The sequence below is a fragment of the Pipistrellus kuhlii genome, unplaced genomic scaffold (assembly GCF_014108245.1).
Source record: "Pipistrellus kuhlii isolate mPipKuh1 unplaced genomic scaffold, mPipKuh1.p scaffold_m20_p_17, whole genome shotgun sequence".
NCBI lineage: Eukaryota > Metazoa > Chordata > Mammalia > Chiroptera > Vespertilionidae > Pipistrellus > Pipistrellus kuhlii.
Window position 1 is genome coordinate 8,211,555 of NW_023425482.1, and position 23,915 is coordinate 8,235,469.

The 23,915-nt window shown below is 51.6% G+C and overlaps 1 pseudogene; it reads left to right on the forward strand.

Annotated features, from left to right (window-relative positions):
* The first annotated feature begins 18,987 nt into the window (after positions 1-18,987).
* LOC118720866 lies at positions 18,988-21,096 on the forward strand (annotated as a pseudogene).
* The last annotated feature ends 2,819 nt before the right edge of the window (positions 21,097-23,915 follow it).

Consider the following 23,915-nt stretch of genomic DNA (forward strand, 5'->3'; position numbering starts at 1 on the left):
AGCCCCAGGGAGTGAGCAGGAGGTGGTTACCCAGTGAACCGCGGGGGTGGAGTTGGGGGAGGGCAGGTGGGGAAGGGGGGTTGTTGAATGTGTTTCACAGGAATGTTCAGGGCAAACTTGTTTGTGCCAACTGCTGACTCTGTTCTCTCCTTCTGTGTGGAAGCCGGTTGGTGCCGAGGGACCCTGTGCCTTAGCCAGAACTGACTGAATCGGTGCTGGATGCCTGGTCCCAGCTTTGCCCAGTGCAGCTGAGGGGCTCATCACAGAACGGGGGTGAGGATGGGAGTTAGGGAGGGGTGGGGAGGGCTGGCAATCATCACCCACACCTCTCATCACTATGTCTGCACCTCTGCTCTTCGGTGTCTGTTGTTATGTTTAATTAACTGTGCAATCAACCGAAGCCTGTTCTCATTCTCCATTGTGAGTTCAAATGTTCCCATCCAACCCTTCCTACAATCTCCAGGGAGCAAAGGAAGACATGCATGCCTCAGTCTTTGAATCGGATCAAGCCCATCTGTGTATGGCGGCAGCATTGTTGGGGTTAGGATGGACGGAGAGGTCAGCAGTGTCTATCATAGAGGCTCCGTAGCAGGCTGGTCTCTGCTGCCTGGGGAGCACCTCCCGTCCCAGGCATCGGGCTGGGGTTCCTGGGTTGTGTCTGGTTAGAGGACTGGCTGACCAGGACCACACCAAGCCTACATGCCTGTGACTTGTCACTGCCTTGGTTGTCATCAGTCTGCCTGTGCATCAACGAATTCCTGTTGAGAGCCGTCTTACAATACTTTGGAATCCACCGAGTTAAATGTCAAGGAAATCATGGAAGTTCTTTCACATCCAGCTTCACTGTGTCTGTTGCGTTTTCCTGGCTAATGGTCCTGCGACTCCTGCCGAAAGAGGAAGTCCTGCCCTTAGTGCACTGGTCAGGAGATCAGGCGAGTGGGAGGGCAGGTCTGGGTGGGAGTCACAGCATCTCCGCTTAAGGGCCGTGTGACCCTGGTGAGTCACCTGACCTCTCTGAGCCTCAGTCGCTCTCAGCTGTAGCATGGAATAACCATATTTCCTGCCCCACTAGGCTGCTGTAAGGATACTACACTGAGTGGCCAGATTCTTATGGTCTCTGAACACATAATAATCTGGCCACTCAGGGTATTTGTGTCACAAACTGGTACCAAAAGTATTCTGGACTTTTGCTGGAGACCAACCACCTATTTGCCCCGAGCCTTCTATCAGCCAGTGCAAAGGGGAGAACTGATCAGGTGCACGATTTATAGTATCTTTGATGGTATCAAATAAACGAGGTACTCAAGAGAAGTACACTGAGCGGCAAGATTATTATGCGTCCAGAGATCATCATAATCTGACCACTCAGTGTAAAAAGCTACCCGGCATGTAGTGATGCAAATTATTGTTACTGTTAGTATTTCTTGCTGGTTCCTACGGGATACTGCTACTTCTTTCCCAGGTGTCCCGAGGCCATCCATTGCGGAGCCTTGCCTGGGGTTGAAAGGAGGGTGACCCGTGGGAGCGTGGGCAGGGGCAAGGTTATGTTTGTGTGTGTTGGTGCAGAAAAGAGTTAACCTGGCAGCCAAAACCGGTTTGGCTCAGTGGATAGAGCATCGGCCTGTGGACTAAAGGGTCCCAGGTTCGATTCTGGCCAAGGGCATGTACGTTGGTTGCGGGCACATCCCCAGTGGGGGGTGTGCAGGAGGCAGCTGGTCGATGTTTCTCTCTCATCAGTGTTTCTAACTCTCTATCCCCCTCCCTTCCCCTCTGTAAAAAATCAATAAAATAAATATAAAAACAAAACAAAACAAACAAACAAAACAAGAACGAGTTAACCGGGCAGATCCGAGAGGCTCTCCTTAGAAAGGCTGCTTGCAAGGCTGGCCCTGCTGGCGTCTGGGTACTTGGACGCCTGTTCCCTACGTCTCCTGACTGATAGGGATGCTTTATTACTGTGCGAATCTGTTTGCACAAACAGTGTGGTTCATGCTGCACACCTGTTTTCTTTGTGGAAATCTGGAATCCTGGTTTGTGCCAGGCAGACAGGGCCTAGGTGAGCAGGCCCAGTAAACCTGACTCTGAGTCTGCCGTGGGCTCCTGGGGCAGGCATGCGGCTCCCGTGGCTGTGGGAAGAGCATGCTCAGGTCGCCGCTCATGGGAGAGGGCGGAGGAAGCCTGAGCGTGGGCTCCTCTGGACGCCAGGTCCTGTCCACTGGGGCTGCGGGGAGGAAATGCCATAGACGAAGAGGATTAAACACATTCTGGAGGCTGGAGGTACAGGATCAAGGTGCCAGCGGGTTTGGTTCCTGGTGGGCCTTCTTCTGGGCATGTAGGGGGCCACCGTCTCCCTGGGTTCTCACGTGGAGGGGAGACGGGAGCTGTAGTCTCTCCTCAGAGGACACTCACCTCGTCGTGGGAGCCCTGCCCTCCTGGCCTCATCCAAAGGCCCCGGCTCCCAACGCCATCACGTTGTGGGTTAGGGCCTTGGCATGCTCTCGTGGAGGGACGTGACACTCCGTGCTAACACTTCACCCCTGGGTGTTTCCCTCTCGATGTGGCTGTGGATGATCTGACTGCTGCTGAAAGAAAGCTTAGCCATGAATACAAGTGGGTCTTTATAGTGAATCTCTGAATTTGGGGGAGTGGCTGAGGGGCCCTGACACAACATGTGAGTGTGTGTGAGTGTGTGAATGTGTGTGTGTGTTCTTGCTTTTCGTTTCTTAGGGTAGTTGCATTACTTTCTTGAGGAACAAATCACTATGCTTATAGTCTGTCGCGTGAACGTGAAGTCACGGTGTTACTTCAGCGATGAGGCCACGCTCGCGGTGCAGCATCCACAGTGACATTTCCAGCAGCTGCTGGGCTGCTGCCTCCCTGCTCCTGGCCCTCGGCCCACATCCCTCCCCTGGCGATGGCGTGGTCAGAGCCCACCCTGTTCTGCTGCAGCAGAAAGAAACAGCTGGTGTCCTAGAGACAGACAGGCCTCCCCACTGGACGGAAGGGAGAGGCAGGAGACACCGGCGCTCCCAAATATAGAGATGGGCTTTCAGCAGCCGAGGACGAGGACCACGCTTCCAGGAATGGCCAGGCCCTTGGCCTGCTGGGGAATTCCTCTCAGTGACGCTGAGACTGCGCTCCTTTCAGCAAGGTCAGCGCCCGTGTCACACTCGCTGTCCCAGGCATTGTCCTGGCTTCGCTCATGAATGAGAGGACCCGAATGGGGCGATTCAGCCAGCAGACTGACAAAAGGACACTGTGCCCAAAATGCAAATCCAGTGGCCAGATTGCCCATAAATTTGCAAGTCGGTAAAATTGCGTGTTTCTTTGTTCAAGTTCCGGCTCCTCGGCTTGGTGGGTGTGCTTGTCCAGAGTTTCCAGAACTGTCGCAACGATGGGCCGCCCCCAGCCTGGGAGGTCGTGGATTGGCGAGCGAGCGAGTGAAGGAGAGCAGGAGCAGCTGTAGCTGCTGGAAAGCAGCTTAGGATCTCAAAGGGCAGCGGCTCGGGTGAAAAAGGGAGGAGTGCATAGTGGTTAGAACAAGGGCTGGGAGTCAGACTTGGTCCCCTGGCCGGCCTTGGCCACGGCGAACTTGGAACCTCTCTGAGCATCTGTTTCGTTATCCGTAACATCGTTTCTTTCTTTCTTTTTTTTCAAAATTTATTTTTATTGATATCAAAGAGGAAAGGAGGAGAGAAAGAGAGAGAGAGAGAGAGAGAGAGAGAGAGAGAGAGAGAGAGAGAGAGATAAACATTAGTGATGAGATAGAATCATTGATCAGCTGCCTCCTGATGCCCCACATTGGGGATTGAGTCCACAACCCAAGCACGTGGCCTAATCAGTAATCGAACTGTGACCTCCTGGTTCATAGGTTGAGGCTCAACCACTGAGCCACACTGGCTAGGCTGTAACATGGGCACTGTGAGGATGAAAGGAGATCATGCACACCAAGGGCAGGCACCGTGTTAATCGCTAGCTCCTTGGGTCCATCCTGATCAAAGGTGGAGGGGGTGGCGTTTCTGCCTTCCTGTGGGCATAAAGGAAGACAGGGGAAGGGAACTCCCCTTTATCTAAGTCAGTAGTGAGCCAGAAACTTTATACTTTATTTCTCCAAACAAATTTTGTGAACTTAAATGCCTGCACGTATTTCCTGGGGAATCTTGTGAAAACGTGGATTCTGATGTAGCAGGTCTGGCGCTGGGGACTGAGATTCTGCATTTCTCACAGACTCTCAGGCCGTGCTGATGCTGCTGGTCCATGAGAATACTTTAAACGACAATAAGGTAGGCAAGTATTACTGCGCCCATTTCACAGGTGAGGACACTGAGGTTCAGGGAGTCTGCTGACTCTAAATCCTGTGCTCCTTCTCCCATGCTACTAAAGGTTTCTCGGTGGCTAGATGACATTTCGATTGCCATGGGAAAGGAAGGTAAGTCAGACAGGGTTGGACAGCTTGGGTCGGAGGCAAAGAGAATGAAGGAGGGGCACCTATTGGAACATTATGGAAGCAACTCAGGTGGAAGGACACATAGTCCTAGAAGAGAGCACGTGACTAGAAATCTGACAGATAACAGTGAAGGTGTTGTTTTTGAACAGCATAGTATGGTTTTATTAACACAATTCCAATGTGCACACAAGCCGACTCTTCCTTTTCTTTGCTGCGCAGCCTGGCATTGGGCTGTGACCTCGAGGGCCAGCAGGGCTGCTTGTTTCTCAGCGGCTGTGCGGTTCTTTCAGGAAACGTGAGCGGTCTCCCGCAGCCAGGTGGGCATCGGCAGCACTTCCGGCTCCTGGGCGCTGTGGACCAGGAGCTTCCAAAGGCCACCGGGCAGCACGTGCTTGTCTTCTCGTTGCTCCCCTAGCCAGCACTGGGCCTCAAGGTCTGGCCCTTGGGTCTTCTCCTTGTTCCATGGTCAGTGCCTCTGGGTTCCACCACTTATGCTTCATTTTGACACACTGGTCTGACTGATGCCGGGTGAACTTCTATTTGGTCCTCTTTTTGATGATCTAGGGCAGTGGTCGGCAAACTCATGAGTCAACAGAGCCAAATCTCAACAGTACAATGATTGAAATTTCTTTGGAGAGCCACATTTTTTAAACTTGAACTTCTAACGCCACTTCTTCAAAATAGACTCGCCCAGCCTGTGGTATTTTGTGGAAGAGCCACACTCAAGGGGCCAGAGAGCCGCATGTGGCTCGAGAGCCACAGTTTGCCAACCACGGGTCTAGGGTTTCACAGAGGGTCTGGCCATGGTGTGGAGTAGGAGATGGTGGGCAGCTACGTAGGCAGCCCTGCGGAAGAGCTACCATGAAGCTTTGGAAGGAGAAACTGGAGTGTGTGGGTGAGGAGGCTCTTGGCCCATTCAGGGTTGAGGACATGAGCAACGCTGAGTCCATGTAAGCTGCGTTTGTATTAGTCAAGGTCGGCAGGAAAGGGCAATGCACCTGAAGTGCTCCTCAAGGGAATGGATTGGAGGGAGTAAAACGGGATTGAGAAACCCCCACAAGCTGCAGCAGGCAGCCAGGCAACCCCTGGCCTGAGCAGGGAAGAGGGGGAAATCTACCAGCATTGCAGCATTGGAGAGAAGTTGACCAAAAGGAGCTGTGGTCATGGCCAAAGAATGAAGCCACTGCCCAAGCAAGCCCAGTGTGGACAGAGCACAAACACCCTGGAGGTCTCTCCTCCCAGCCCCTCATCTCCTGCTTGTGCTTCCCATTGGCTAAATCCAAGGGAGTCTGAGGGATGAGCTCATGGAGATCAGATTCGTGGGCCACAGGGCAGAGAGAGAATTTGGAGAATATCATGTCTTGAATTCCTATCTACTGCTCACTGGATGGCTGATCTTGGACCAGAGAGTTACCATCTCTGAGCCTTGGTTTTCATGACTGTAAAGTAGAACATATAATGGTGCCTCTCCCATAGGATTATTGGAAGCATTCCAAAACATAATGCACATTTTTATCTCTTACAATAACTCTGCTGATCATGAAAGAAGCTTTGGGAAAAGTACAAGGTTTTCTTTCTGATGTGGAGACCTTAAAGCATGGTATTTCAGTGTCAGCTGTCCAAGTTGGAGTCTGACTTTCCAAATAAAAAGACCTATAGGCCTCTGTAATATAGTCCTGACCCCGCCCTGAATCACTACTCCCATGCTGAAGCATAGTAATATCTCCATATTTTGATAGTTTAAATAAAGCACAGTGACTATGAAAATGCAAATTGATGTGGTTTGGCTGCATCTCATCTGATGACTGTTGGAGAAACAGCAAAACATTTTCAGGAGAGGAATCTGAGAAACTACACCTTGTTCCTGTCACTGTCCTGAGTGAAAGACTCCACCACATTCCAAGTTGCACATACCAGAAATTCAGGGGGCATCCTTTACTCCACCTCCTCACTCATGTGTCCGGTGTATCACCACGTCCTATTGATTTTATAAAAGCAGCTCACTTCCATTGCCAGCACTCTAACCCAAGCCCCCGCTGTCCTTGACTAGGTTCCCACGCTTCCTATGGGTCATCCATATAGTAGCCAGGGTGAGGTTTCTGAAATGCAAATCTTAGTATGCCATGTGTTGAAAACCTTTAATAACTTTCTATTGTTCCAAGAATATTTGCCTTCCAGGCCTCTCATAAGCCAATCTTGTTCACGTCTGTAGCCACCTATCCTGACCTGCTCACTCACTAACACTTGCTTCCTTTCAGTTCCCCAGACCCAGCCCTGTCTCCTCCCCAAGCCTTCCTGCAGCCCGGACTGATGTTCTCTTCTGTCCATCCTCCTTCCCATCTCTCAGGCTTAACTCCTATTTCCTGAGGGAAGCCCCTCGGCCACCCTGACCAGGCCCCAGCCTCTGTCACACTTTCTCCTGGCCCTCGTGTATTAGGTCTAGTAATAATTAATGTCGTTTTCTAATATTTTTTAAATCGAATTTATTTAAACAATACAACAAAATTTAATCAACAATATAGTTGCCATTGTTTTCTACTACTTGTGCCCAACGCTCAGGAAGCATTTTAATCCCTCTGTTGTAAAATTCTTGTGATTTTGATGCAAAAAATTCGGTCAATGCATTTTTGAGGCATTCTTCATTATTAAATTTTTTTCCAAGAAGAAAGTTTTGCAAAGAACGAAACAAATGGTAATCGGAAGGGGCAATATCAGGAGAATATGCAGGTTGAGGGAGAACTTCCCATTCCAACTGGCGCAGTTTTTCAGCAGTGATTCTTGCAGTATGCGGTCGTGCGTTATCGTGGTGAAGAATTACGCCCTTCTGATTAATCAGCGCGGGTTCTTTTTCTCTTAAAGCTTGGGCTAACCTTTCCAATTGGGCACTATACACTGCACTTGTAATGGTTTGGTTAGATGGTAAAAGTTCATAATGAAGAATTCCTTTAAAATTCCACCAAACACACAACATCACTTTTTTTGCATGCAAGTCAGGTTTTGGCGTGGGCTGCGGAGCCTCATTTTTGTCCAACCATTGAGGCCGCCTTTTCAAATTAACAGACAGCACCCATTTTTCATCTCCGGAAACAATTTGCTCTAAAAAAGGCAAACGGTTTTGACGAGAGAGGAGCGAAGTGCAAATTGTGACTCTTTGATTACGGTTGTTGTCGGTCAACTCATGAGGAACCCATTTTCCAAACTTTTGGACTTTGCCAAGTGCACGCAATTGATTGGAAATTGTTTTTTGTGAACAATTTAAAGTTGTCACAAGCTCTTGTTGGGTAATTTGAGGATTTTGCACCAAAAGAGCTTGAAGAGCTTCTTGATCAAAATTGGACACGCGGCCTCCACCACTCTTGTCATCTAACGAAAAATTTCCCTCGCGAAATTTCTCAAACCAACGCTGGCATTTTCTGGCGCTAACTGCATCTTGACCAAGAGCACTACAGATGTTTTTTGCAGCCTCACTTGCTTTTCTTCCTAATTGGAACTCGTAAAGCATGCAGTGCCGAATATGCTCTTCATCCGCCATCTTCTTAGCCCTAGTTTTGCAACAAAAACCAAACCAAACACAAACTTTTTCAAGCAAAACTTGTTAATTGCACTTCACACGTTCTGTAGATACCACGTGTTTGAAGGTTATGTCAATACAAGTCAACGCCAAGCAAGATTTTAAACGAATGTTGAAAAACGACATTAATTATTACTAGATCCAATATTTTCCTTCACAGCACTTAAGTGACTGTGTGGGGGATACATGGTTTGATGGTGTGTGGCCATTTAGAAAGTTCTGTTTGCCCACTCACTGTTTGCCAGTGCTTAGCATAGTGCCTGGCATATAGTAGGTGCTCCAAGAAACATTTGTTGAATGAATGAATCAATGAATGAATTAATGAATATGGAGAAATGGGCTCTCTGTAGGCCCTTTCAGTCTCCAGCTCCTGAACCTTAAAATTGATTGTGTTATCATACAGAGGAGCTAACGTTAGTTTTCTCTTTGAGGACATTCATATCCAGGGCTTTGGTGTTGAAATGAGAGAAATTACCCACAGATATAGTTGCGACTCCTTTATGACTTCTTAAAAAGTCATAGTCATAATCACAAGCTTCTGTGGACCACACATGGATGTCACTGACCGGGGGGCTGCATTATCCCGAAAATTCACTCCAAGGGAAGGAGGTGGTGGTGTGGTGGGAGCATCAAGCTGAGCAGAAAACAGACATAACAAAAGTAAATCACTGCGGGCACTTAAGAAGAGCCAAGGCACTGTTCTAAGAGCTCCACTCATTTAACATCCCCATTGTGACGTAGGTCTTGCTGTCCCCATTTTACAGATGAGCAAACTGAGGCCAGTTAAAGACTTAGCCCGGGTCACTTAGCTAGTAGGTCTGCAGAGCTTGGTTCCTTGCCCGCTCTCCCTCTTTACCTAGAGGCTCTGCTGTCTCTGGTTGATGCTGAATGCATCTCAAACAGTTTTTGGTGCTAAAGGCCAAGGGGATGTTCACCCTTCAATTCTGTGAGTTTTGATCCTGCTCAGGAGCCAAACCCGCTTCTCCTTTCTTTGTGTTTCCTTTCTCTTCTCCAAAGCAGAGGGCAGTGAGTAAGTACATCGATTCCAGAAGCAAATGCCCACATGAAAATCCCAGCTCAGACATCCCTATGTGGTTTCAAGCAGGTCAGTCAGTCTTTTCGTGCCACGGTTTCCTCAGATCTATTAATAATTCTTGGACAATGCCTGAAGCTGCCTGGCAAATTGTGGCTATGAGTAAATGAATGACTGCTGATGAAGGGCCCAGGTCAGTGGCCAGCACAGAATACATGCAATCGGTGTGCTTGCTATTATTGTATTTTAAAATAGCAACAAACCACATTTGCCCAAAGAACAGACCTTGGTTGGAAAATACTTTAATCAGTTCATGGGTGGCCAGATAAGCCACCTTGCTCTGCTGTGAACTAGGAAAAGGCCCTCCCTTTCCAACCGTGCGGCTTGGCACAATTCCTAGCTTTTTCTTACGTAGGTGACATCAGGTGCCCTCCTTCTCTGCGGTCTTCCTATACATTCAAAAAAATCCTGGCTCAAAAGCCATGGCTGACCCCGAAAACCTCTTCTTTCCAACCAATTATCCAAGAGTCACGCAGGCAAAGTGACGGGACGCAGCTGTGTTTCTCTGAGCTGGGCTCCTGCCCCCACTGGAGAGCCCCGGGAGCCATTGTAGCACAGCCTTAAAGCCACAGCTTCCCACCAGTTTCCCACCTCGTGGGCTGCCCAGGGGTTGGGATTGTCACCCTCGCAGTGGGGCTGGCCATTGTATAGAAAAAATACCAGGAATTCTCCGTCCCGCAAAGAAAATAATATCCCAGGGATTCTTCAAGGCCCAAGGCCTTCCCCACAAAGGCACTGGAACTCAGGCCTGTAGCTCCCACCGGGGCGTCCCATGACTGTCCTGGGATGGAGGTTCGGAAGGTCTGGGTCTTTGACTGGCTGGGTTGGTGGAGGTGGGTTGTGCTTTCTCAGGGGGATGGGCACAGAATCTGCTTACACTCTCATCTTGGTTGTGCTGCTGAACAAAAGATGGACACAGACCTGTGGGCTGCCAGGAGATGAGGGAGGAGGTGAAGGAGGAGGTGAGGAAGGAGGTAGGGAAGGAAGTGAGGGAGGAGGTAAAAGAGGAGGTGAGGGAGGAGGTGAAGGAGGAGATGAGGGAGGAGATAGGGAAGGAGGTGAGGGAGGAGATGCGGGAGAAGGTAGGGAAGGAGGAGAGGAAGGAGGTAGGGAAGGAAGTGAGGGAGGAGGTAAAAGAGGAGGTGAAGGAGGAGATAGGAGATAGGAGGTGAGGAAGGAGGTAGAAAAGAGCAGGAGAGGAGAGAACCCTTCTCCCAGGGTTGAGATGCTTCTGTGCACACCAGGCTGGGGCTGCAGCTGCTGTTGTCTCATTTCCAAGGACGGCTAAAGGGAGAGGGGTGATGGGGACCAGAACTCAGACAGGCTCCTGAGGGTGCTGTCTGGGGACCCCCACTGGTCAAGAGGTGCCTTCCTCAGGTTTCCTGTGCAAATGGTCACATACACATAACATGCTTCGTAGTAACGAAAACGTGCGTTATTAAAGAAAGGCACTGTAATCATTAAGTTTGTGTCCACGGGACAGAAAAAAATGTCAACAAAAAAGCACGGCCCTTCCAAGGGGACTGATGGCAGATTGACGGGTTGTCCTGCTCTCAGATCTTTAGAGTTCTGATCAGGGGATGGGCTACATTTGTATGAGAAAGGGCTTGGACAAGGTGCAGGAAGGAGAACAGACCTTTCAGGGGACTGGAGTGGGGAGAGAGGAGAGAGGAGAGAGCAAGGGTGTCAGGGAGGGAAGCATGGGGTCAGCGGCTGCTTGCGGTGGGGCCCCGGGGAGAGATCTGAGCTCAGAGGAGACATGTCATGCTGTGGCCGCCCGTGCTTCTCGGCCCTGTTTCTGCTCATGGAGACACACCCACCGGAGCCCGGAGCTGAAGCCACGCTGGACTCTGTGCCCGTTCAGGTCCCACAGGAAACAGGTGCCGGTGGAGCTGGACGTGCCAGAGGCTTACAGGGAGGGACACCACGTGGTGGACTGGGAGAACCTTCTGCCCACAGCGTGGGCCTCACTGAGAAAGGAGAAGCGAGAGGAAGGAGGCTGGGTGGGAAGTGCCTTAGCTGGCCGGGCAGCAAGGAGGAAGTCAGCACGGCCCACGGGAGCCCCGGAGGGAAGAGACCCGGTGCAGAAGCCGGACACGGGCCAGGGTGGCCTGCCCGCGGCCCTGCCTGCTCCGCTCTGGCTGCGAGCAGAGACGCTGCGGGTGCTCTCGTGGACAGAGCTCTGAGCAGTGTGTCCCCACGGCCACCACCACCCTGAGAGCACAGAGCGGCCCCAAAGGGGCAGGTTCTGGAGGAACAGTCTGTTGCAGGAGCCAGGTCAGAAGGTGGGGAGGGGTTTCAGGGGATGGAGGCAGGAGCTCAGTATCAGTCACCCGGTTTGTGGTACTTGGTTAGCACAGCCCCAGGAAACAATACAAGATCCGTTCCAGAAAAATCTGGTTCAAACTTAGAGGACCATAGACCGCTTGCACATGTCTTCTGAAGAAGGGGCGGGGCGGGGAGCAGGCGGGAGGGGCCGCACTCATTTGCAATGTCTCTGCACTTCCCCTGGAGGGAGCCCAGGTTGAGGGACACCCTAGGGCAGTGGTCCGCAAACCACGGCTAGAGAGCCACATGCGGCTCTTTGGCCTCTGTAGTGTTCTAACGCCACTTCTTCAAAATAGACTCACCCAGGCCGAAAACCGACTTCTATGCATGGTCCACGAAGTTTCGATCGCACTGTATGTGTGTGCCCGCACGTGGTATTTTGTGGAAGAGCCACACTCAAGGGGCCAAAGAGCCACAGTTTGCCGACCATGGTTCTAGGCCCTAGGGCAATGCCTGGCCCTGGGGATCTTGTTAAAATGCAAACCTTGAGCCGAAACCGGTTTGGCTGAGTGGTAGAGCGTCGGTCTGCGGACTGAAAGGTCCCAGGTTCAATTCCGGTCAAGGGCATGCACATTGGTTGGGGGCATATCCCCGGAAGGGGGTATGCAAGAGGCAGCTGGTCGATGTTTCTCTCTCATCGATGTTTCTGGCTCTCTATCTCTCTCCCTTCCTCTCTGTAAAAAAATCAATAAAATATATTTTTAAAAAATGCAAACCTTGAGTCCACAGTCCAGGGAGGGCCTGTACCTCTAACAGGCTCCCGGGCGATGCGGCTCATCCTCTGAGCAGTGGAACTGCAGCTCTGTTCTCTGAATGTGCACCATGGACTGTGTGTCAGCATCACTGGTGGATACACCATTCCTGACCTACAGCCCTGGTCTCTGCTTAACCATCCCCCAGGGCAGCCTCCCAGCCACAGACTTGGGCCTCTGGGGTGGTCAGGGCTGGGAGGGCAGTGGCTCCCGAGTCCCTTTCTTTTTGGAGCAGGGGTAAAAGCATCGCGTGTTTAAAGAGCCTCTTCTGTAGCCCACCCCATAGGAAGCCTTACGTTCAGCTCATTTAGTGCAGGGGTCAGAAACCGCGAGCCACATGTGGCTCTTTGGCCCCTTGAGTGTGGCTCTTCCACAAAATACCACGTGCGGGCGCGCGTGTACAGTGCGATTGAAACTACGTGGCCCATGCGCAGAAGTCGGTTTTCGGCCTGGGCGAGTCTATTTTGAAGAAGTGGTTCTAACACCAAACCACACTCGAGGGGCCAAAGAGCCACATGTGGCTCGCGAGCCGCCGTTTGCCGACCACTGATTTAGTGTATTTAATCATCTGAACACCTCCTAGGATGCAGCTTCTAGTCTTACCTCCATTTTGCAGGTGGGGAAACGGAGGCCTAGAGAGACAAAGCATCCTAGTGTCCTGTACACAGACCCACAGCCAGCTGTCTGATCGCACACGGTCCCCAAGCTCACTCTGACTGTGGGCCCTTCACCCCGCACTGTCCTGGGTCTCGGTGGAGCTCTGTTCAAGGCCGGTGCCTCTCAGAGCTTTGGTGTGTCTTCCGGTCACGCGGTGACAGTGCAGGTCCTGGCTCCCGGCGACGGCCCTGTTGCCCTCAGAGGGAGCACCCAGGGTGTGGAGTAGGAGCCACCTGCAGGGTCCATCTGCCAACACGCAGATGCGATGAAAGCCCCGGGCGCCTTGGGAAGGCGGGGCAGGCGCCGTCCTGTGTTCCAGCCACTGGAACACCTGGACGCCTGGATGATGGGACCACGGTGGCCATCAGATTACAGAGCAACTGGCAATTAATAGAGCTGAGAGCCACCTGTTCATGGATTTCCTTGGAAATGAAACAGCTGTCCCCATCGCCTGGCTAAGCTCTTTAAGCACCTGCTGGAAATTACCTTCTCCCGGCAACTCCGAGGCCCCGGGAGCGGCTTCCTCTGCATTAGAAACACCTGGGCCCGGGCCCGCCATTAAAAGCAGAACGGAGACGCCTGCGGGAGCCCTGGGGGCGGTGGGGCTATGGCGGGGGGTGCGTGCGGGTGGATGACCCTGGCTCCCCACTTCCCTGGAAGGATCCTGCTGAAACCGGCCCGCCATGGAGTCGCCACAGGTCTGTAGTGACTTACAAATGCTGGGTGTTCTACAGAGCAAGGCCTTCAACCTGTTGCCTCTAAAAAAAAAACCCCTTTCTTACACGTAGGTGCTAGAATGAGTTTTCTTTATGAAACTGGCGATGATAAATGTAGTACCTTTTTTTTTTTTTTTTTAAGTTCTCAGTTGATAAAATAAGTAGGCAGCCTTGTTTTAGCCCTTGGATGTCTTAAGCAGTCTGAGAAATCCACAAATCTGGAGACCCCAGTGTTCAGCCATTGGGGTAAAGATAAGTGTGAGCTCCCTAGTATGGTGATCGGCAGATTGCGGCTCATGAGCCACATGCAGCTCTTTGGCCCCTTGAGGGTGGCTCTTCCACAAAATACCACGGTCTGGGCGAGTCTATTTTGAAGAAGTGGTGTTAGAAGAAGTTTAAGTTTAAAAAATGTGGCTCTCAAGAGAAATTTCAAGCGTTGTACCGTTGATATTTGGCTCTGCTGACTAATGAGTTTGCCGACCACTGGCTTAGTATATTAAGCGGAAGAAAAAGGCCAGGTGGAGACTGTGGTGGCTTCTGGAGTGAGTGCGAGGGCCATGGAGTCTCCGGGAAAAGGCGCAGAAGCTTGGCGGTGGCTGCCTCTTTCGCAGAGGATGCAGAAGGATGGTGGAAAGATTTCCTTTTTATGAAGCCTCAGTGGGGCTGTGTAAGCTTGTTATTGTGTTCACGCATTAATGTTTCGACAAACAGGTTAATTAACCAAGTGGAAGTCCGGGACCCCAGCGAGGCGGCGGGGCAGTGAGGTCCCGGGAGGAAGCGCCGGCGAGTGGCCGCCGATGTGGGCTGTGCTCCGGCGGCAGCGTGGCTGGGAGAGAGCTGGCCGCCGGGGGCCCCAGGCGGGTTCGCGGGGAGGCTGTTGGGATGCACGTGGAGCTTGGGGCCTCACCCCTTTGAGGCTCTGCTTCCCACACCTGAGGTGCATGTGAATTGCTAGGAAGGCTCCTCAACACACCGCTTGCTGGGTGCCCCCCTGACTCTGGAGGTCTGCCTCGGAGTGAGGGACCTAACGTTTCTCACACGTTCCCAGGTGCGCTGACCTGCTGGCCAGGCCCCTGCCCCGAGGACCACAGCGTGGCGGGTCCCAAGCCTGGAGGGTGTGGGACATTTTCCCAGATGAGTTGCTAGCCCTACCCGCACACAACAGGCAGCAGGTGCTGACGGCCGATGGGAAGCAGAGCAGGGAGTCCAGCGGCTGCAGCTGGGACCCTTCGGGAGTGTTAAGAGCACCCACGCCTGAGCCGTATCCCAGATGGGTCAAGTCAGAACCTTTTGGTGTGGGCTCCGTCATGGACGGGTTAAAAAAAACACATGCAGTTGTGCCGAAACCGATTTGGCTCAGTGGATAGAGCGTCAGCCTGTAGACTGAAGGGTCCCAGGTTCGATTCCAGTCAAGGGCATGTACCTTGGTTGCAGGCACATCCCTGGTAGGGAGTGTGCAGGCAGCAGCTGGTCGATGTTTCTGTCTCATTGATGTTTCTAGCTCTATCTCTCTCCCTTCCTCTCTGTAAAAAAAATCAGTAAAATATATTAAAACAAACAAAAAAAAAACTCCGCAGGTGAACTTGGAGAACATGAGTGTCCTGTGGCTGCCTTAGCAAAGTACCACACACTGTGTGGCTTAAACAAAAATATCTTACAATTCTGGAGGCCAAGGGTCCAAATCAAGGTGGCTCTCAGTGGAGTGGTCCCCGCGTGCACCCCCCATCCTCTGCCCTCCGTAGAATGGGGAGGGAGCGCCTATTTCAGGCCTCTCTCCTTGCCTTGTAGGCAGCCCTCTTCTCTCTCTCTTTACACATCCTCTCTCAGCACATGTCTGTGTCCAATATTTCTAAATAAGGACACCAGTTACCTCAGTTACGGATCCAGGGCCACCCTAACCCAGGAGGATCTCATCTGAATTAACTCCACCTGCAGTGACCCGAGTTCCAAGGGAGGTCCCGGGGTTAGCATGGCAACCTGTGCATTTTGGGGGGCACAATTCGACAAATTCCGAACTGCGTGTTAGGCTTGCTTCTCCAACAGCAACGTGCTCGTGCATGACGTGAGGCCCTAACAAGAGGCAGGTTCGGACTCAGTAGGTCTGAGGCAGGGCCTGACACTCCCATGTCTGACCCAGTGCAGGTGGGGTCAGGTCACCGTCGGAATTATTAATGCTGTCAGGTGTGATCATGGCGTTGTGGGTGAGTGAGAAAGTGCCGTTTTTTACCACCAGATGCAGACAGACATGTTAAGGCTGAAAGGTCAGGATGACAACCATGTTCTTTCAAACACGCAGTCCACGACCAACAGGAAATACGGCAAAACGGAGTGATGGTTAAATCTAGGGGTTGGTATGAAGAGGTTTATTTTATTGGTCTGCTTTTCCTCATGTTATAAATTTTCTTAAAAAGGAGAAGCTTTCCAGGTGATTCAAAGGCGTAGGGTGGGCTAAGTACCTCTGAGATGGATGGAAAGACAGAAGGACAGCTCGGGGTTGGGGGGCGCCTGGGCCTTGGTTCCAGGCCCCTCCTGAGCTAGCTTCCTGGAGCAATAGCTGTGTGCTCTAGCGCCTTGTCTGCGTCAGCACTTCATATTTATCTTTCTGCCACTGTCACTTCCTTCCCCTTGCCTCTGAGTGAGTGCTGGGAGGTGTCAGGAGGGGTGGGATTCTGGTTTTCCTGGCCTGGGGGCCCAGGACAGTTTAGGTTTCTGACCTGCAATCTTGGCTTCTATGTCCCCAGCCCTTAGCATAAGGCCAGCGCACAGCAGACAGTCAATACCTGCACGTAAGGAGCGAACGGCTGTGCACTTACCCGGAAGGCCTGGCCTGCTCCGGAGGAGCCAGGCTCTGGGAGGTCTGGGGACCTGTCCCACGTGGCCGAGCCGGGTCAGAACTTCTGAGACAGCCCTGGACACCGGATGGGAGCCCCAGGCGTGATTCGGAATGTTCTCATAGCCACATTTTCAAAATGAAAAGGGATGGGCTACATTAATCTCCAGGATACATTTTATTTAACCCAAGTGACCAAGATACTATTTCAACAGGCCATCTCTGCTTTAAAATGACAGGGCAGAGGCAGGAGGAAGGTCTTCGTGGTGAGGGAATAGTTTTGGACCGTGATTGCAGTGGTGGCCACACAAATCCACACGTGTGGTAAAAAGAATCGTGCACATGTACCAATGTCAGTTTCCTGCTTTGACACTGTGTGATCATTATAGGAGACTAGAGGCCCAATGCATGAAATTCATGCAAGAGTAGGCCTTCCTTCCCCCTTGCAGTCTTTGTACGGAAGGTCATCTGGAGGGACGCCCGGTCTAATTAGCATATTACGCTTTTATTATTATAGATGTCACTTTAAGGCAAAGCTGCATGCAGGTATCTGGGATTTCTGTGGGCGATCTTTGCAATTTCGTGGGAGCCTATAATTATTTCCAAATAAATGTTAACATTTTTGAGAGATTTTGCTACTGAAAATAACTTTTTAACTTAAAAGTTAAAAAGCCAAGTCTCTGAGCTGCGGAGTGCTCATCGGTGTGTGGACCAGCTCGCCCACTTGGTGGCCACGTGTGGCCGTGGCTGCTGCCGTGGGCGGCCAGCTGTGGGCGGCCAGCTGTGATCTTGGGTTCTTCCCTGCAGCACGGAATTGTTGGGAAGTTGGTGGGATCAGGAGGCCTGTTCGGCTTGTCTGGGGGATGCAGGTGAGTTACTGACCTCTTCCGAGCCAGTTACTCTGTCTGTAAAGTGGGGCTCATGTGGCTCTTGGCCTCCCCTGGTGGGCTGTGAAGTGAGCCGTTGTGCCTTGGGCACTTATCAGTATGTTGCCATATCTGAAACCCCAAACGGCAGCTTCATTTGGTTCCCCTCCTGTTACAATGCCTCCTGCCCCTGGCCTCTGGTCTCCCCCAGCAGCACTCGCTCCAGCATCGCTTCTGTTTTAGCTGCGGGGCAGGGAGCGGGATGGCACCGCCAGTGTGTACTTGGCCCCTCACTCCTATTGCTGTAGCTACACTGTCCCTTCCTGAAAGGTGGCAAGCTGGCTGGGTGCTGGGTGCTGGGGGCTGGGTGCTCGGGGGTGAGGACTCGAGGCTTGGAGGCAGACCATCTGTGAAGATGCTTGCAGAGCCAGTTTGGAAACTGAGGACGCCTTTGTGAGCCCCGGGCTGCCCCTCCTGGAGGCACTGCTTTTCGCCATATAAGGCGATCCCGCGACAGGGATGACACAGGTGAGGCAGCTGCACTGCAGGGTCTGGCTCAGCCACACCCACGAGGCGCTTCCAATGAGAGGTGCACGAGCTTAGCAGCGAGGAGACTGTGGCCTTTTATGGTTTTAGCAGAAGAAAGGGCTGTCACCACAAAAGCAGAAGCACCGAGCTTCACGGTGGTGAGAAACGGCTGACCTCACAGCGACACTTTCAGCCCAACCAGGATGTAAGGCACCCAGAGCGGGTGCTCACAGCACCCTGCGGGGCTGTCTGCTGGGTGACTGCCGTGTGAGAGGCGGTGTGTGTGTGTGTGTGTGTGTGTGTATGTGTATGGGGGAGGGAGAGTGCGGAGAGGGGGTTTGGACGGGGTATAAACCTCAGGGCTCATCCTTGGGGTCTTCCTGGCCTCTGATCAGGTTAGGTTCCCCACACTGACCTCGAACCCTGTTCTGTCTTCAAAAGACTTCACCCCTCTCCGCCTCCACGTTCCCACCTGAGCATCTGCGGTGGGGGGGAGAGGGGCGGAAAAGTCCCCCGGAGGCAGGATTTAAGCTGAGGCAGAGGGTGAGGAAGTGCAGGTGGTCAGGACACTTCTCCAGGGGAGTGGAAGGGCCCGTGCGAAGGCTCTGAGCTGGGAGTCGGCAGGGTCCTGGCAGAAAGGTCATGCATGCTGGGAGAGGTGGCCCAGGGCAAAGGAAGATGCAGTCCCCCGATACTGCCCCCCCTAGCCCCCGGGACAGAGGGAAGTCACTGAAGGACATGGCATGACTCCTTGGGGGGTCTCGCTGCCGACTGCATGGTGCCTGGCGTGGACAGAGGCAGGAGCAGCCAACCACCTGTTCCTGCGTTCAGCGTCTCCTGAGCGCCGCCTGCTGGCCGGTGACACAGATGCCAGGCCCTGCTCTCAGGGTCTCTGAATCCTGTGCTGCTCACAGGGCAGGGGGACCCGTCCCTTCACTCTTCGAGCTCTCCTTCCTCTGACCCTTCCAATGACCCCGATGGAGTGTCACTTGGATAATTGGAGAGCAGGAAGAGGCGGGAGCCCCAAGGAATTGTCTTCTGCTCCAACCTTGCCAACCCGCTGGGCTGTACCCCTCCACTTCGTCGAGAACGCCCTGCCTCTCCGCCGTCCTCACTGGAGGGGCGGGGAAGGAAACGCTTTCAAAGAAAGGGCAGACCTTTAAAAATACACTAGCCAAAGAGCGCAGCCTGGAAGGGGGATGGGGGAGGAGTGGCTGGACAGTGCCGAAATGGACAGAGGGCACCTCGGCCAGGTGACCATGGTCAACACCAACAGAGATGAGTCAGGGGACGGCATGTGCTGTTGATATGGTGTCGTGAGTCTGTTGGGGTCTTCATTCACCAAACCCACAACCTCAGTCTAATCAGGAGAGAAACATCAGACAGACTCCAATAGAGGGTGTTGCATAAAATCCCGACCAAAAGGTCCTCAAAGCAGAGAGTGTGAGGAACCGGCACAGCCCAGGATGGCCAAGGAGACACAGCAATGAGACAGACGGTAGGATCACTTTTCTAGGCCATCTTCCCTCGTGGACACACGTCTTCCCTCGTGGACACACGTCTTCAAGGCACAGTCCTAGCCGGTGACGGGGCAACATTTGGGGCAACTACCACCCAGAAGCCCTCCCCTCACAGACCTGTGGATGGAGCAGTGCCTCAACTCCAGCAGTTCATCTCCAGATGGAGTCCTGTAAGTGACGTCCCTATCAAGGAATCCCCTCCGGAGTTGCGGCATGCCCACCTGGTCATTTTGAGGCAGGATAGTAAGAAGCGAGGCACGTTCCTGGGTGAGTGGAATGAGGAAACGGAGACAAGATCATCAAACAAGGCCCCACAGTTCGAACAACTTACGCCAGCCAGTGAGTCCTGGACCTTAGGTTCTCTAACCAAGGACACTGGGAGCAGATGGTTTACACTCTCCTCCCCAACCAGAGAATAAACTGCTTAAGTCACCCTGGTCGGGGCGGTAGAGAACAGAGACCCCACGAGTGCCATTGGTGCCAGCCAAACCCACGGGCGAATGACGTCTGGGGGACAAATACCAAAACCCCCATTAAAGCCACACGGACTCCAGATAAAAGTAAAACAGTGAAGTTGACAAAGAGGAAGCCCATAGTCATTTCGATGCATCGGCATATTGAAAACACACCTGGGAAGCTGATGAATATTCTCCTCAAACCCCTGCAGGAAATTCTCGCCCACAGAAGAAAGATAAAAACCCTCACACCGTGACGTGGTGCAGGCTTGCTCTGGAGCATGCCCTGCCCCTTCTTGGCCAGGAACATTCACTTCCTCCTGCACTCCGAGGGTCCCCACAAGACTTGCAACCCGGGGAGCAGGGGCCAGTGGCAGCTCTTCTCAGCCTCCCCCTGTGACCTGTCTCCCTTTTCTCTGACTTCCTGGTAAGCTAACACAGCCCCGCCTGGGCTCACTTCTCTCCTCTGGTGGTTCTAGGAACCACAGCAGAGCCCCGCCCAGGCTCTCTCCTGTTGCTTCTTCTACCCCAGGTCCTTCCTGTGTGTCACTATCCCCAGCTTTAATAACCATGGACTTCCAAATCACCTGGACTCCTGCTGTGAAACCTTCTCTGCATGACGTCAAGAACCCACGCACCCTAGCTGGCCTGAGGCAGACCTGCTCTGGGCCACTCCCGTCTGGTAACAACTTGGTCAAGTGGCTTCAGGTCACAGCCAGCCTTTGAAGGAGGAGAAACTCCAATGGAAAAGTGATTATCGTGTGACACGTGGACAGCAGTCCGGCAAGAGGGATGGATTGGGGATATTGCACCAGCTTCTGAAGGCCGTAAAGAGATTTGGTAATGCCTGGAAGGCCATGGCACACGCTTTGGAGAGCAATGGTCATGACCTGGCATAAGCAATCATGGATGGTGCAGCCATAACATTCCCACAAGGTGCTGTGATGAACTGGGAAACTGATGCCTGCGTCCTGTCTATCACCTGGCATAGCCATCACCATGATAGAGGGAAAGAGCAACAGAGATTGGATGCTCCTGAGCCACCCCCCACTTCTGGATGTGACTGTCAGCCCTGCTCATGCCCGGCTGCTGGTGAACACCCCAAACGTGTGCTCTGCAGCACAGGCGCTATACGGGAGCGGAACCGAGGAGTCAGCGGCACTTCTTTTCTGGTCGCCCTCTCACTGGCAAAGCGAAGCTGGAAGAGCTGAAGCTCCCAAAGGGCTGTGCTGTCCAGGTTACAGAGCGCCGACCTTGGCAAAGCCAGCACCAGGGGAGAACTGAGCTGGTCCTATGGGCTGGCCCCCAGCTCCCTCCGCTCCTTTATTGCTGATTCCTACTCTGCGGTGTGAGATTTCGTTTCCTGCTCTGAATTCCAGGTAATGATTCATTCTGAGGAAACCAGTGAAAAATTCCATTCCATCTGTAATGGAGAGCAACGAAAACAATGAATGAAACACAAAGAGCTAGCCTTTGAGACTCATGCAATTATGCTTTCTAATTTGAGGGGCGGTTCAGAAATAGCCATTTGTATGAAAGCCCCCAGCAGCTATGTTGTCGCTGTATAAAATGATTTGGACTCTAAATAGAACATTGCACCCATGAAGGACAGCATTAAGCACCTTGTGAGTACAGGTGTGTGTGTGTGTGTGTGTGTGTGTGTGTGTTTTAAATAAAAATAATTATTTTCAGAAATCATCACAAAAGTAAATAAACATAAGACGGGATTGACTCATTAATGGGGACAAATGTATCATACGATCGTAAGACGTTAGTCATAGGGGGTTCTGAGGGTAGGCTATGCAGGAACCCTCTGTATCAGATTCTCAATCTTGTACATCTGAAACTTGTAAAATTTGTGTGAACAACCATGGCTCTAGCACAGTATTTTGCAGTGATCATGAGTGCCACCTTGTGGGCACACAGCTACATTACCTGTGTCCAGTCCCCACAAAACAAAAGGCAGGGCCAGGAACTCCGGGCTGGGAAATGGCAAAGGCCCGTTCCTGCCCTGGAGTGGCAACTAATCAAGGTGCAGGATGATGTAAAGCAAATGTAGGATTCCTCATCCCAGCTGGTGTCTATCTGCACCTTCACCTAGGGCTAGAGCCTGAACGGGTCCATCCCACTGTCACTGGCCCAAGACGGCTTCGTGGGTGTGATCATGACATCAGCTTCATTTCCTGTAGCCCCTTGAACTTCACCCTCTTGTCACTAGATAAAAGGCCCATGATCTTTTTCTTTTTTCTTTTTCTTTAAAAATATATTTGTATTGATTTCAGGGAGGAAGGAAGAGGGAGAGAGAGATAGAAACATGAACGATGCGAGAGAATCATCGATTGGCTGCCTCCTGCACGCCCCCTACTGGGGATTGAACCCACAACCTGGGCATGTGCCCTTGACCAGAATTGAACACTGGACCCTTCAGTCCAGAGGCTGACGCTCTATCCACTGAGACAAACTGGCTAGGGCTAAAAATGCTCTTTTTATAGAATTTAGTATGTTTAACTGTTTTAGTAAAAACCTATAAAAGTAAAAAATTACAGTAGAAAAAGGGAAAACATAATGGGCTAATAATTTATAAATATATTTAGAATGTTTTTTAAGAAAGGGGAAAAACTAATACCTTTATACAGGGCAACCCAAAAAACGGTATACACACTTAGAATAATTATAAAGGCAGTGTTTATTAAGATACATTTTATTTTCAAAATGTAATAGGATCTACAGACATTGTGTGTATACATTTTGGGGGGCACCCTGCATTTGTGTGGAAGAGTGACCATAGCAAGTTTGAGACTATGGCCCGGTTCCAGGGCTGGCCCGTGGCCGACCTTGGGAACTTGGCACTTGAACTACTCCCTGCAATCTCTATGGAGAAGGGGGTTCACCAATATGGCTTATACACAACACCTGCTTTCCTTTGGGAGTCTGGAATTTGGGAACCCGCCGGGCAGACCCAGGGTGCCTGTGTGACCAACCCCTAATAAAAACCTGGATACTGAGTCTCTAATGGGCTCTTCTGGGCAGAAAAACTGCTCACGACGTTGCATTTTCATTGCCGGGGAAGAGCGTCCTCTGTGTGATCTTCACCGAGAGGAGCATGGGGGAGCCTGGGCATGGCAGCCCCAAATGCCACCCGTATCTTTCTTTTCTTTTTTTTTTTTTTTAAACATGATCATTTAATTCTTTTACAAAATATTTTTATTGATTGTTGTTTTTTTTTACAGAGAGGAAGAGAGAGGGACAGAGAGTTAGAAACATAGATGAGAAAGAATCATCGATCATCTGCCTCTTGCACGCCCCCTCCCCCCTGCCCCCACTAGGGATGTGCCCACAACCAAGGTACATGCCCTTGACTGGAATCCAACCTGGGACCTTTCAGTCCGCAGGCCGACGCTCTCTAGCCACTGAGCCAAACCATTTTCGGCTCCAGTGTCTTTCTTTTTTCCTTTGCTGATTCTACACTTTCCTGGTAATAAAATTAGCCATGAGGTCAACTATATGCTGAGTCCTTAAGTCCTTCTAGTGAATCACTAAGTGTGAATGATCTGAGATCCTGAAACATTATTCATTAGTAATATAATTCATTAGTAATCCTATGTAATAAAGGCCTAATAGGCTAAGTGTCTGGTTGTCCAGTCTGTCATTCAATGAATCAAAGTTTAATATGCCAATGATATTCTAAGGCTGCTCATCCACTCACTATGACATGCACTGACCACCAAGGGGCAGATGCTCCGACTAGTAGGTTAGCTTGCTGCTGGCGTCTGGCCAATTGGGACTGAGTGAGACGCGCTGGACACACCCTGGAGCCCTCCTGCAGTCCCTTCCTAGCTGGCCAACCTCCTGCGTCCCTCCCCGGCCCCCATCGTGCACTGGTGGGGTCCCTCAGCCTGGCCTGTACCCTGTCTCAATCCCTTCACCCCCAGTTACATGAATTTCATGCACTGGGCCTCTAGTAATCAACCACATAATGGTTTCTGCTTAGAGCCTTAATTGCACATTTATCGATTGCTTTGTTGAAACTGACATTCTTGGCATATGCACATTCAGTAGTGTTAGCCACGTGTCAATCTTTGCCAATAGTTGCTGGAAGAACACATTTTGTTTAAATAAACTTTATTTTCAGGAAAGTTTTAGAGTTGCAGA